The sequence below is a fragment of the Chlorocebus sabaeus genome, chromosome 24, assembly GCF_047675955.1.
Source record: "Chlorocebus sabaeus isolate Y175 chromosome 24, mChlSab1.0.hap1, whole genome shotgun sequence".
NCBI classification, from domain to species: Eukaryota; Metazoa; Chordata; class Mammalia; order Primates; family Cercopithecidae; genus Chlorocebus; species Chlorocebus sabaeus.
In genome coordinates, this window is record NC_132927.1 from 44865382 (window position 1) to 44881126 (window position 15745).

The window sequence follows — 15745 nt, forward strand, 5'->3', positions numbered from 1 at the left end:
CTCAGCCTCCCATGTAGCCAGGATTACAGGCATGTGCCACCATGCGCAGCTAACTTTTGTACTTTTTTTAGTAGAGACGGAGTTTCACCATGTTGGCCAGGCTGGTCTCGAACTCCTGTCCTCAGGAGATCTGCCCGCTTGGCCTCCCAAAGTGCTGGGATTACAGATGTGAGCCGGACCTTCTCTTGTAAATCTGTCTTTTGTCATGGGGGCCTTGGCCATGAACCTTGCAAGGGTAAGGAAAAGATATTACTTTTTCTCCTGTGCAGTTTCTGGTGCCCAATGTGGGGTAACTGAGATACCCTACTCATTCTGGATCTTGCAAATGAGATCCTGGGGCAACTGACAAAAAGCTGGAAAAGTAAGAATTCTTATCAAACTCAGCTCTTCCAGATCTCTGTCTGTAGTGCTTGGTCAAGAGAGAAAAATTTCTCCTTGTCCCTTCCTTCCCAAATTCAGATTAGCAGGAGAAAAAAACAAAACAAAACATGTCTATATTGTGACTCCCTGGCCAAATCTGCTTTTAAGATACTCATTTGATATTGATCCTTTCCCTCCCAGGGACTGCTGTCTCTTTCCTTGTTTGTCTCAATTTCTGTCCTGATAACTTGGTTTGATTTTCTCCCTATTGGGGCATACAAGCTGTCTTGAGTTCCCCAACCAACTTCAGGGGAGGGAACTCAAGAATATGGCTGGACAGAAATGTGGGTTGCACCCTATTTCCAGCTATCTTGCCAACTATTGCCGGCTCTTGGGGAGTTTGTTTGTATCTTTCTTTTGACTCTCTTTGGGGGTGGTTCTGGATTTGGGAGGGCTACACTCTCTTATAAGAACCCCTTCTTAATCCATGGTGAAGTCATAAAAGGCTCTTTGGTTTTGGTTGAGTCACTTAGTAAGTACTTTCAGTTTAAAAGAAGAAAAAAGTAAATGTGTATGTTTTGTTAATCTGTGTTTTGTTATAGTGCTCTCAGCCACGAACCTTGAGATAGGTGAGGAAAATAAATTACTTTTCCTCCCTTACATTGAGCAAGATGCTGTCTGTTCTCTGCAGCTCCTAATCTGTTCTCTCTTCACTTCCATTGTCTGCCAAGAAAAAAAAAAAAAAAAGCTAAATTGTTCACACATTAAAATGGATCACTCACAAGTGTCTGAAAAAAAGCAAGAGGAAGACATATCCTAATCCCAAATGTCAAAAATTAAGTGACTCCTCCTTGAAACTACCTTTTTGACCCCAAGAAACACTAAGAGTGCCCCATACCCAGTGTTTGACAAATCAATGCGGTACTCTCCTGCCCAAGGCCCTGCAGGCCTTCATCACAAACCATGCTGCAGGGACAGAACCTAAGCACTGCCTCTGATACGGAGCACTTGCTGTGTGTCTGACACACACTTTACATACACAATCTTCTCTAATGCTTCTAGGACTCTTACAAGGTAGAATTTTGTATTATTCCTTCTCTACAGATGAGGAACTGAAGCAAGAGAGGTTCAGTCTGTCACTGGAAAGGATGAAATGTGGATTTGAACTCAGGCAGTTCTACTCTCTTTTCTCTCTCATCCCTTGCCCATGTAATATTTCTGTTCACAACTCTTATTAATCATTCATCCTCAGTTCACTAAAGTACTCAGCACAATACTACACACACAATAGTAAAGAACTTGTGAATATTTTCTAAATAAAAGAATCACTAGGAACAATGCTAGTAGTTTGATCTTTTACTCTGGGCAGTGATGCTCAGAATATAGCAGAGGCTCCATCACTGCCTTCTCCTGTCATTTTTAATGATCAGAAGACATGCACAGGAAAGTTGCCCCAGGAAATGTTCACAAGAAAGGACACAGGTAGCATTCTTCCCCACGGGCTGATAATCTGCCAAGCTGGTACCACCTATGAGATGCTAGTGTGGCGTCTTGTATCATTAATTACTTTTACTGAAAGTAAAAGTAATAATGCAATTCAGAGATATTTTGGGGTGTGTGTGTGTGTGTGTGTGTGTGTGTATCAAAGTTCAACTTTGTCTCCCTAATCCTGCTAGCCTTCTGGCTATTCTGTTAAGGTATTGCAGTCCTGATGAAGATTCAGAAATGTGTGGTCCCTGTCAGCCTACAGGGTGAACATTTTGGATTAACCCAGACAGCCTTGAACTCTGTGCATAATGTCTTTTAGGTTGTGGGTTGTGAACAAAGCAAAATGACCGCTCAGAGACAGGGTTGTAAAAGTTTGTCCAGCAAAACCAGGATTGCCAAATGAGAATTCTGGAAAGGGAGGATAAGGATTAGGTAATGGGAGAAAAGTGAGTGAAGGCAAGGAGAAGTGCAAAATATCTGATTCTAGCCTAAAAACTGGTCTTGGAAACATTTGGAAGGGTCATTTTTTCCGAGTTTTATTTTCAATATCATCACCACCACTTTTATCCTGTGGCTGTGAAAGGACTTTCTTCATTCCACTCCAGAATTCAAAGAGGCTTCTTTTGCACAAATGGAGGGAAGGCACTCATCACACTTCTCAGCCAAACATCCTAAGTGTGAGAGAAAACACACTGCCTACTTCTGAATTTCAGTGAGGGCAGGGTTCAGAGAGAACACATGTTTTCCAAAACTCCAAATAGATCTGTTAGGAGAGGAAACCAATAAATCACTAGACAGAAGTCAGGACACATTTGGTTTTGTTGCCTATCAAACAGTCCCCCCAAATCTCAGTGACTTGCAAAATCCATGCATGTCTGAGACTCTCCAGACAAGCTCTCTTCCATGTGTGCCTGAATATTGCATTTCAGTATTAACATGCACTGCCACAGTTGCCACAGTAGGGGAAGGGAGAGGTGGATAGGAGGAGAGAAAGAAGAAAGTAAGAAAGAAAGAGAGAGAGATTGAGCACTGATAATTAAGTCCTTCCCTCAAAAAATGATATACATTCCTTCTACTCTCCTGGCCGTGCAGCCATGCAGCCACTCCTAACTTCTAAGAGGCAGGAAGGTACCACTTCCTCCATGTTCTGAAGGAAAGGGGAACTGGATATTGGTGAACACCTGTAATGTTTGGCATGCACAGCTACACCCAATGGGCTTGCAAATGTTTCCTTCTTCCATATTCATGCTTATATATACCTTTCCCTCAGATTACCTGGCATACATCAAAGATGTATGGGGTAGTGTTAAGGAAGACCAAACAGTTTTGCAGCCTGTTTTAGTCCACAGGTGACCTTTTGAAATAGAGGGGTAGCCAGGAAAGACCAGTTAACTCTGGTACTTTTCCTCTAGAACTTTCAGATGCAAGTAACTCTGGGAAGGGATAGTGGGTTCAAGGGAGCCATGGCCTGATAGATAGAAAAACTAGTTTTGAGCGACCCCAGACCATCATGCCTTGTGTGAGAAGACTTTTGGAAATGTGCCCTTCCATTTCCATTCTGCCGCTTTTTACTAGACATGATGCACGTTCCTTCAAAGCCCTGTGATTTTTCCAGAAAGCAGCTCTCGCTGCAAGAGAGAGAAACTTTCCCTTATTACTCTTTCGATAATGAATTCATGCTCAGAATCGGCTGCCTCCATGTGTTTTCAGTCAAGTGCTGATGGCAGCCTGGCCTAGGGGCATTTCTAAAGCGGAGGACATAAGAGATGAGGGAGGTCTCATATTGACAAGAGCTGCTTTTGGTTTTCCTTCCAGTTTAGCCCTCCTGAGCCTTGAAATGGGAGATAACAATGATTCATCAGCTCTTGTTGGTGAATCAACATGACCACCACACCTCTTTGCTCCTTTCAACCAATGAAAAAGTCATGGTTTTAAAGCTTTCCTCAGAGAGATTTGTGGACCTGGATTTTGGTGACTTAAAAGGGATTTAACTTTTTCGGACCAAACCAATATTTTGTAGATGCCAAGACTTCCTTTCTTCAGGTCTCAAACATAGACTTGGCGTACCCTGACATGATTAGAACAAAGGAGAAATTAGATCATGCTATTTCCTGCCTAAAACCTAATCTCAAGTACACAGGCTGCTTCCAAGTAAGCTGTGGTGGTAGGCTATGTTTGCTGAGAGCCAGCCGACTCACTCTCCCTAAAGCAAATCTCTTCAGATAATAATTCAGTTTTCAGCCTACCTACTTGGAACTTGTACAAACTTTTAGTTACAGTTGGGCTCTTTTCATTGGGAAGAAGAGTCTCAATTATCTCCGGCAAAAGGGGACACATACTGTTAAGGATATAGGTGGTGCAGAATTGGAAAGCCTTCTGGATGGGAGGCAGCCCTGGGAATTCATTATCCTGGGGTCTCTGCTTTTCTCTACATGTCTGCCCAGGGCTACTGTCACTCTCCCAGCAGATTTGTCCTGCATACTAGAGTTCTATTTACTCAAAACTTCAGTTTGCACATGGCTCACCCTTGCATTTCTCCCTACCCCTTAGCCCTTCAACTTCAGTTTCCATTGGCTGTTTTCCTTGGTTAAAATTCTGAAGAGACAATCTGATTGCTCGGGCTTATCTTAGTGTTTTGTCTCAGACAACCTCACTGGTCACTAGCTAACCAAACCCTTGTTGGCTAAGGAAGCCACTGAAAACATGGCTGCCCAAGCAGCAGGAGGTATGGGTGGGGCATCTTTTGGTAGAGGGGCTGTGGGAGGGCAAGACAGCGATGAACTCCAGGGCATGCTTTATACCCTCTAACTGGACTGCTGCAAGCATACCCATTCTCTCTTGCTTCTTGCTCATAACTGTATACCTGGTCCGCTTACACCCTCACAGCCTAGGCATTTCCTATTATTGCTTACCTCTAGCTCCTGACTCCAGGATCTTACTTCTCCCCTGTTGAAGTGCCCAGTCACAGAAGTATAGGACTAGTGAGTGAGAAGGAAGAGCTGTTGAGATTTATTTAAGAATATAAAGAAGATTGGGGAAGGTGTGTAATGAAAAGAGGAATGGAAATAAAATCCCTCTCTCAGCTAAAGAAAATTGTGTTCCCACCATGGGACCCAGCTACCTTTCCTCCTTCCACCAGTCTTTGGAGTTACTTCCTTTTCCCAAAAAACAGCATCAGCAGAAGCAAGAGGAACTTCCTTTGAGGAAATCTGACCAAGCAAGTGGGAAGATACTCCCTCTTCATTAACCTCCAAGGTCTTCTCTGTCCCCTGCAAGGATCCCTTGTCCCTATCCCTGATCCTTGTCTTTCTGCAGCCCCCACCCCCAGGTCTTGTGAAGCCCAGATTCTTGACTAAGAAGTCCCAAATAACTTTCAAACTAAGATTTTAGAACACAAGTGAAGGACTCGGTTTGGATCAAGTTTTTGCCAATTGTATTCTCCGTGCCCAAAGCTCTTTATTGGAAGTTATTCACAAATCTTCATGATTGTTTTTGGAAGACTAGTCATGTGTGGTTTTGCCCTATTTCACATGAGTCAGAGAAATTGTGCTTTTTATGAATTCATGCATCAACCAGAGCATTAGGGGGAAGATTGAATTGTGACAGGATGCTTTACCATTTATTCATGAGATACCATTACCTTTGTAACTCATCAGATGGCTAAAAGCCAAACCCAAACCATCTGCATTCAAATTTCAGTCTGCCCGTATTATTTTTAGTGGACATGAGTCTAGGAGTGAAGGAGAGGCTAGTCTAAATGTCTGTGTTTCCTTGCCCTTTCCTGAGCTCCGAGTATGTCAAAGGTGATTAAATCATGGTCAGACTTTGTCCTGTGACTGACACTTTTATCTAGTGACTAAAACTGCAACATTTCCCTAGGAGCCTATGATAGTGTTTGCAAATCTGCTACTGTGGGATTCTAGTCAGTTCCTCCGTTCCTCCGGAGCACCTCCAGATCCCTGCCCATTCTATTTAGAATCGGAGGTTTAAGTCTATTGCCATTGGCTGTCCTCTGGGGCCCAGAAACCTATATGGGGTTTGTCCAGCCTCTCATCCCAACACCATCGTCCAAATCCCACAGTCATTACCAATCTAACAGCTTGAAAGTTGATACAAAGATGAAGCAGAAGCCAGTTTGGCTTTCTCCCAGTTCTCTATGCCCCTCCGGAGTTAATCAACAACCACCTATCTTTGTGTCAATAACATAAGCCTCTCTAACTAGAACACCTGGTGAAAAGCCGGAGGAAAGCTTAAAATGAAGCAAATTTTGCAGTGATTATTCTGACCATCACTGTTTAAGCTGGACTCAGGAGCTCCAGACAAAAACTACTTGCTAAACCCAACCAACTAGCTTAAAGGTATAGGATGAACCTATACCTCTCAGTGCTCCTTAAGCCACTTTGGGTTTTGCTAATATTTTTCATGCCCACACCTCAATTCCAAATCTGTAAACTTTAAGCATCAACTCCCCATTTCAAGCACACAGGGTTTAGTGAGATGGCCTGGGTTCATCTCGCTGGTAGAATTCTTTAGTGGCATCTCCCCATCCCTTTCCCACCCTCAAAGCCTGTCCTCAAAGCCTGATGGTGTGGTCACAGCACTGGAGAAACCATAGGCCTTCTTAACTGGGATTACCAACACCTTCTCTTAGTACCTATTCACATGGCCTTGCATGTTGGGTGACTGCCTGTTCAGGGAAAGTGGGGAGGGTGAGAGGGATTGAAAAGGCAGAGGGCACATGGACACTAGTTCCTTGCTATATTAGTCTGCTCAGGCTGCATAGAGAATACCACAGACTGCATGGCTTAAAGATCAGAAATGTATTTTCTCACAGTTCTGGAGGCTGGAAGTCCACGATCCAGGCTCCAGCAGGTTTGATTTCTCTGGAGACCTCTCCCCTTGGCTTGCACGTGGACATCATCTCTCTGTGTCCTCACATGGCTTGTTCTCTGTGTGTGAGCTCCTAGTATCTCATCCACTTCTTATAAAGACACTAGTTCTATTGGATTAGAACCTTATCTTCTTGCTTCTTATTTTCCGTATGTCCGTTGTATGTTTTTTGGTTTGAGGTCACCATGAGGCTAGGACCTCGTATTTATGACCTTGTTTAACCTTAATTACATCCTTTTATTTTATTTTCCGTTGCTGATCATGATGTGCAATTCATTACCTTTTTTTTGAGATAAGTCTCGCTCTGTTGCCCAGGCTGGAGTGCAATGGCATAATCTTGACTCACTGTAGTCTTCACCTCCCAGGTTCAAGCAATTCTCCTGCCTTAGCCTCACGAGTAGCTGGGACTACAAGCACGTGCCACCACACCTGGCTAATTTTAGTATTTTTAGTAGAGACGGGGCTTTGCCATGTTAGCCAGGCTGGCCTTGAACTCCTGACCACAGGTAGTCTGCCCAACTGCGCCTCCCAAAGTGCTGGATTACAGGTGTGAGCCACCATGCCTGGCCATTAATTACCTTCTTTTAAAGGCCCTATCTCCAAATACAATCTCATTGGAGGTTAGCACTTCACATATGAATTTTGAGGGGACACAGCTCAACACCTACCATAACTGTTTTCCTCACAGAACATCCCTTATCCTCTGATCTTGCCCTTCTTATCTGATTGGGAAAAAAGTAGATACTGGCCAAGAAATTCAAGTATGACTGTGCAGTTTGAGAATTGCTAAGCTAGGTAGGGATGGTGCATGAGATAAAATGAAAAGGTGGATGGATAGATGCATGAATGGATGGTTATTACATGGAAAGACAAATGAATGAATAAATGACTTTGGCAGTGTGTTGATGGCACCAGGACAGAAATTACATTCTGTTTCTTTAGGGTTTGTCTTTTTTTTTTTTTAAATAGTACAGGGGTTACAAACTCAAATGTCCACGCTAGACAGGTAAAAAGAGTTGCAAAAAGAGGCCAGGTGCAATAACAGGCAGTTGTAGGGACTGACAGATTAGAGAGAGCCTACCGTATTTAAATGGGCAGCAGTTACTAACAAAGACTCTCATTTTGACCAAACTTGAGTCAGGCTCCTCTGAGTCGTCTTTCTGACTAGGCCCCAACCTTGGGCTCTATCCTTGACTTGCTTAGTCCAGTTTTAGCAAGAATCCTGCTAAGTCAATTGAGTGAAAATTCCCCACCCTTGGTATTTGATCACCCTCAGTACCTAATCATATTCCTCAACCCCCACCTCTAATATCCTATCACCCTTGCCTGCCTTCAGTAAGAATCCTGCCATGTCAGCTTAGCCAGAATCCCCCTAGCCTTGGTGTTTCTTCTTAGTAATTTTTCATCCACTGACATTCACCCTGCTCTTTGGCTATAAATTACCACTTTTCCTTGTTGTATTCGGGGTTGAGCCCATCTCTCTCTACAGCTGCAAAACGCCATTGCAGTGTTCCTTCTTGAATAAAGTCTTACTTAAAGCCTTTAACAAACTGTCATGAAAAATTTCTCTTTCACAATCTCAGCTCCAGCCAATTGTTATCTTGTGGGATGCTGGCCTCATGTTGCCAGAATGTCTGATTTTACAAGGGAAGCCAGAAATCTGAGTTTTCAGATAAATTTTTTCTTTATTTTTATTTTATTTATTTATTTTTTGAGATGGAGTTTCACTCTTGTTGCCCAAGCCAGAGTGCAATGGCACAATCTCAGCTCACTGCAACCTCCGCCTCCCAGGTTCAAGCAATTCTTCTGCCTCAGTCTCCCAAGTAGCTGGGATTACAGGTGCATGCCACCACGCCTGGCCTTTTCTTTTTTTGTATTAATTTTTTCTTTAAATACATCTTGAAATTCAAAAATTATAAAATACTCTATAAGTCAAATGAATGCTTTTATAGTCCGAATGCACCCGGGAGGCTGCCAGATTTCCACTCTTGGGAGGCATCTGTAATGTTATCACATGAGGATATAGATGCTTGTGAGTTCGGGCTCATGAGTAGACTGCCTGGGTTCCTGCTGCAATCCACCACTTACTAGCTTTGTGATCTCAGGCAATTATGCACATAATTCTTACAGTTATTGTACGGTTAAAATTATTCAATGCATGTAAGTACCTAGAACAATGCCTGCTGCCTAGTAAGAAAGCAGTAACTGTGAGCTGGTATTATTAGCTAGTATCATGAAACCTCTTGGTTCCCAATAATACCATTTCTGTAAAATGAGGGAAACCCATTTGCCTTTTTTACCCCCAAAGGCTTGTTGTGCACGTAAAAGAAGAACAAGTGTGAAAGAGCTTGAAAAAGTGGACACATTAGTAAGAAATATACCAGGCATTTCTATGTTCCTCTTCCCACAGATGAGGCACAGCCTTTCCCAGTGCAGGGCTGGGACTCCGTAGGAAGAGGAAAATAGCAGTAACTAGAACCAGACCTTTCTTCTTTTCAGGTTCATTTGTTGTTTTGTTGTTCTTAGCATTTGGTGAGTTTTTCTTTTTCTTTCTTTTTTCATTATGAAAAATTTCAACATTCAGAAAAACATAGAAAATAGTATAATGAACACTCAAATGCCCTTATCTAGATTTCCTAATTATTAACATTTGGCAGATGTGCTTCACTTGGTGAGTTTTCCTGGCAATTATATGCGAATGGAACACACAGAGATGTGGTAGGGAAGTGGGGAGAATTGCAGAATAAAGATACAGACTGGGAGGCTGAGAGCCGTAACTGCCTCAGCCACTACTTATTTTTTAAACATGTAAGATCCAATCAAGTGTGGAGGGTTGCCTTTTGGATAGGACCCTGGAGAAGGGACTTTTCTGCAGATTGGTTTGTTATGGAGAATACATTGTTACCACCTTAAAGAAAGTAATATAAATGAGATAACAGAAATCATTTTATTATTTATGTGATTTTAATTTATTTTTAAAGTATCAATTTTTTGCAAAGAGAATATATTCATGTATTGCTTATGTCACTGAAAATTAAAAATTTCTAGAGAGACTTTCAATGTGAAAATGTCTCTGCCATGAAGAACTCAGGGGTTGAAACTTGTGGATCTGAGAGAAGTCTGATAAAATCAGTGATTTAAAAAATATTGGTCACTAAAAATGAAAGGTTTTAAAGGCAGAAACACTCTGATTCAAGGAAAGTATATGCTAATTATAAGTGATTCGTTTCTGGTAGATTACTGAAAAGATTCTCTAAGACATATTGCCCCATTTCTCAACATCAACTATTACCGCATTTAAATGCTACCTCTTCTCTCTGGAAAGGATGTCTTAACAACATGAAAGCAACTAAACTTTGCTTTAAAATTCTATTATTCAGACTCCTCATTAATTTAAGCTGACACTCCTCAATTGGGGCAAATCATCAAAGCTTTATTGTATTGAGAACCTTGAATTCAGCAACAAAGAGCGTGGGGTATGGAGGGAAAACGTTGGGAGGGGAAGGGTGGAGAGCTCCCAAGGCCAAAAGAAGGGAGGGGTAGGGAGGAACACTGCAGGAAGGACAGCAGAGAGAAAGATGGACCATGGAGAGGCCAAGGGGAGAGCAGGGAGTTAGAAAAAGACTGAGATAAGCAATGGGAGGCCTCCTCAGAGGGGCCTTACACTGTCAAACTGCCCCTGGAGCCTCTGCTCATCAACATAGTAGAAGCAAAACCAGCCTACAACTTTGTAGTCACAATTTTTTCTCCAGAGTTAAGGATAAAAAGGGAACTAGGAGATAAGGAAAAGGAAAACATTCCCTTTCTTCCTACATTCGGGTGCCTCTCCAATCTTCTTCCTGTGGCACCTGCCCAGCAGCCAGTCCTGCCAGTAAGCCCACTCCACAGACCCTGAGGCCTGGAGCCCCAGCCCTGGTCATGGATTAGTGCCTGGCCAAGTTGCACCCCCACCTCAGGCCCCCAGCAGTGCTCCCTCTCTTCCTTTCTGTTGTGATTGACTCTGAGATATATGATGTGGGATGTACTAGGTGCAACACATCGTGTTCATTATTGAGGCATAAAGTAAGAAAGGATCTTTTGAAATGTGAGGACATCATCCACAAACTGTCATTGACCATCTACGATTTATAACTAGAATGTAATAAGATTTGTAAGATGAACTTTAAAGCCTAAAAGAAAACTGAGTTTTTTCAATGTGTAAATTTAATAAATATTAATATCAAAAACCAGAGTAGCCCCAGTTGGTCTTTTCTCTGCATCAAAACAATCCTCAAGGATGCATGAAAGCCCCATGGACACTGTGGAGCAGACAGCTCCTAGTGTCCAGAAACCCATCTTAGTCCATGTCAGGGGGCACTGCAAGAATTCAGTCCTCAGCCCTACCACCTTCCAGCTCTGGGCCCTCAGAGAACGCCCATAGCCTTCCCGAGTCCCAATTCCCCAGTCTGTAAAATGGGAATAGAAATAATCTGCCTAATTTTCATGCCAGGGGGCCTGTGAAGATGACAGGGTAGATAAATGGATGGTTTTCCAGCCTTCATGGAAGGCCTGAGCCTGAGTTTATGACCTCCTCTCCAGTTTTAAGACATAAATCAGATCATGCCATTCCTCTGCTCAAAACTCTCAAGTAACCCTTTTTCACTCAGACTGAAAGCAGAGTCCTTCCACAGGCTTAGAAAGCCCTACCGATTCCAGCGGCACCTGCTTCCCCGCCTCTCACGGCTCCTGGCTTGCTCACCTGTTGCAGACACACTGCCTCCTAGCTGACCCCGTCACAGGCATTCTTTCACCTTAGGGCCTTTGCACTTCTGAACCCTTTGCTGGAACCCTTTTCCCCAGAGTACCATAGCTGACTCCCTCACCTCCTTTCCTCATATAATGGATGGCTCCCTCACCTTTAAATTTTTGCTAAAATATCACCTCTGTGAGACTGACCCACTTAAAATTGCAGCCAACTCTGCTTACCCCCATCCTGCTCTTCTTATATTTTCCCAAAGCACTTATCTCCATACAAGGTAATAAATAATCAATAGCTCAAAATGTTTACCCTTCGTTCTGTGTCTTCTCTGTTACCCTATAAGCCCTGGAGGGCAGGCATCTTTGATTTCTTCATTGAGTTTTTTCTTAAGCACCTAGAGCAGTGTCAGGTATATTAATGACCTGGAATAAATAGGTTGGATCTTTCTGAGGAGTCCAGGATATAACATCAGTAAAAGAAGGACTGCTACAACTAAAGGGATTTGTGAGCTCAAAATCCCTCCTGCTATCTCTCCATGAGCAAGTGCAAAAACTGCTGACATTTGTTCTCATGTGTGAAACCAGTTTTGAAGTTACTTGATGCTACTTGATGTCAGGTCCAAGGGCCTACACAATAGCTTGCACATAGCAGGTGCCCAGTGGTACAGATTATAAGGGGAAGGGAAGTAACATTTGTTGAGCAGCTACCAAATGATAGGCAGTGTCTGTGCCTAGTGAGCTATAGAAGTGATTTCATGAAACTGTCAACCCTTCTACCATTGTCTCTCCAGTACCTCGTACCAAGCCTGGCATGTATTAGGTACTCAGTAAATGCCTGCTTATTTCCCTAACAACCCTCTGAGGCAGGTACCATTATTCCCATCTTGGAAGGGCCCAAGGTTCAGATTTAGGTAGCTTGCTTAATGTCATACAGCTCGTGAGTATCAGAGCCAGGATTTAAATTCTTCTCAGACAAGCTGCAGCCTCTCTGATTCTTTGAGAGAATGTACATTAGACCATCCCTCCGAGCTTCCCTGAAGCAGAGCTGTCTCCCAGCAACCCCAGAGATGAGGGGAGGGGTCTCTTTCTCCACCTGGACTCACTTCCTCCCTTTGTGCATTTGGATCACCTGGAGGGGTCTCCTGCTACCTTTTGATTAATGGGTCTGCCCTTCCCATCTCCCCTGGCTGAATGACCCCAGAGTTACCAGCAGTTCATCTTGAATCATAAATCAAGTTCTCAAAGACATTGCAGCTTTGTGCTCAAAATCTCTCTAGAATTCAAATTATTTGTGAAAGGCATTTGCTTATGAGTAGAATGATGGATTCATCAAGTCTCTCCTTTTAAGAAAAATCTGGATGGTATCTGCTGGTGTCTCCCTGGCCCCTCCAAGAAAAAAACAGCCCTAGTTAGTCAATTTCATGTAGTTAGAATTCCCCCAAGGACCTCATACTCGGCTTCTACCCTGGCCATACTAAAGAACAGCCCTAGTTATGTTGCCATTTTACATAGATAGAAATCATTTGCAACTTGCACATTTGTTGTGCTTCCCATATACCCACGATTAGCTCGAATTTTATTTTTTAGCCATTGCTGAAGTGTCACGCACCAGCTATTTACACTGTATAGGGACAAAACAACCTAATGTATGTCCCAGACCTATTTTATAGAAGCCAAGAGGCAGCCTTTGAGTCTCCGGTTCCCAGAACTCTAGCTCTGGGAGAAAGCATCTCCATAAATCTCCCGATGCTTTATGCCAGGTTAGAATTTCTCTTGGGAACTTTTGAGTTTGTGTAAGAGTTGCCTTTAAAGGCAATTGATGAACTATAGATGTCAGGCGGGTTTTCATTTTCTGTGTGTTTTTTATTTCATCTAGAACAAACAGTGGCCTTTAGCATTGGATTCTTTTCAGAGACTCTCTCTATAGGTTTCATGTTCAAAGGCTCCAGGTTAGAGGAGCTCGGGGTTTAGCTGAGTGTCAGCAATGACCAATTCTGACTGGATGCGGTGGCTCACGCCTGTAATCCCAACACTATGGGAAGCCCAGACAGGTGGATCACTTGAGGTCAGGAGTTCGAGACCAGCCTGGCCAACATGGTGAAACCCTGTCTCTACTAAAAATACAAAAAAAAATTATCTGGGCATGGTGGCACATGCCTGTATTCCCAGTTACTTGGGAGACTGAGGCAGGAGAATCCCTTGAACCTGGGAGGTGGAGGTTGTAGTGAGCTGAGGTCACATCATTGCACTCCAGCCTGGGTGACAGAGTGAGACTCCATCTTAAAAAAAACAAAACAAAACAAAAAACAAAAAAAACCACAGAAATGACCAATTTCACCAGTGCTGCTCTATTAGCAAAAGGTTGGGAGTAGTTCTTCAGTTGTATGACTATCCTGTGTACTGGAGGACATTTGTACTTCCAGCCTCATCCAGAAAATGTCAGGAGTACTCCCTGAGGCACTGTAACAGCCAGAGGTGCCTGGGCAATATTCCAAGCATCCCTGGTTGAAAACACCAGCAAGGCTATCTCTGAAAGATGGTGAACTGGGGCAACACCACTAAGTTTCACCATCAGTGAGGGGTCAGTCCAGATGGGCGCGTTCTTCCCACTGTAAGCTGCTTCCTATTCTTGTTGCCTTTGATGATCTTTGTTTGCCTGCAAGTCGGGTTTGTTACAACATTTGTTTTCATCTCTGATTCCTGCCATACAAAAATGGGGGCAATGGGAAGGAGAAAGGAAATACTGAAATTTTCCCTCAGCCTATAGCCTCCCAAGAAGGGTCGTGTTCTCTGGAATGGCTTTTAACTGTTTATCCAGTTAATGATCGGGAGAGTTTGCTAGATGTAGGTTCCCAAGCCTAGCAAGCAGAGTATGGGGTAAGAGATAGAAACAGGGGCAGAAAAAAAGTGGATCCATCAGGACCCAGACATTGAGGTGCAACCAGTGGGTCTTCTCCACCTCCACAACTCATCAGTTCTGACTTGCTTGTAGATTCCTGAGTACCACTCATCCACCCTACAAGGCATGGTGGGTTTTCTCTGATTTCTAGAAATGTCAGCATTCTCTGCAAGGTGAACGGCCAGAGTCAGGATCTTCTAGTCGGGCAGGGATGATATAACTCCCTGGGCCCAGGAACCATCCAGAGAGGCTGTCAGATGAATCAGCATCTATTCATGCCCTGCCTTGCTTCTCTTGGGCATGACTGCCTCACATGCCAACGCCCAGGCTTACAGGTCAACTATTCCAACCCTGCATCCTGCCCGCCCCACTTGCTGGGGAGTGCTCTCCATAGCTCTCAGCGCATCCTGTTTGTTCAGACCCCTTTGTCTTCCACTGGCGCAATCGAGAGAGAGGATTCCTCCGAGCCCCTTTGCTTTCGGCTTTGAAATCAGATCCTGGCACACCTGATTACACTCAATAGCTGGAAATGGTAAGGATGTCCGATGGCAGAGAGCTCTTGTTTTAAGCTCTGCATGCCAGGAAGGCAGGGGGCTGGGTCTCCTCAGGGCTACGCTGGAGGGGGCAGGATGCTCTAGCGGAGGAAGCAAACAGTGTTAACCCGAAGGGAAATGCACTTGAAAAGGAACTAGGAGCATGGGCAGCCAAGCCGCGTAGAAGCAGTAACTGAGGACACACTGTGGGGCTCAGACCCCTTCCTCTCTGCTCATATGCCCCTAGATGGGAAACATTCAGTTCCTGCCCAAGGGAACCAGGAGGGCCAAACCTGTCTGTCCTACTTTTTCTGTAGAAGTGTCAGCTCTGAGGCCTTGACTAGGTGGAATAAATAGTGATTTACCCCCTTAACCACAGTGAAAAACCCATCAAGCATTTGGATATGAAGGGCAGCCCCTGTGTTCTCAAGGGACCCTCAGCCTCAGACACTGCCTCTTTTCAAGCCAAGATGCTGCCCTAACACACAAGTCCAGTGGCTCTAAGAGTCATTATGAAAATTTCACACAAACCAAAGGGCACAAAGAGCATCCGTGTACCCAAACCCAGCTTAAGAAATGAAATGTTACTGATGCAATTAAAGCCGCCTTTGTCCTTTTGGTCCCATCCTTCCATCCTGGCTTCCCCCAGCAGTAACCACTCAGTCATTGACAAGCAGTTTCTCATATGTTCCGGTGATATGTGCATCCCTCTTTGGAATTAAACTTAACCTTTTTGAACCTCAGTGTATTCATCGGTAAAAGGGGGCTACTGACAGGATGAAGGAAAATGATTTATGACAAATATTTGGCTGTTGTTCCTATGAAAAGGAAAAAGTCA

At 43.7% G+C, this 15745-nt stretch overlaps 1 protein-coding gene across 7 annotated transcripts in view; it reads left to right on the top strand.

The window, feature by feature from the left end:
• RAD51B (RAD51 paralog B) overlaps positions 1–15745 on the top strand; it is a 775981-nt gene that overhangs the window by 637680 nt on the left and 122556 nt on the right. The window lies entirely within an intron of this gene.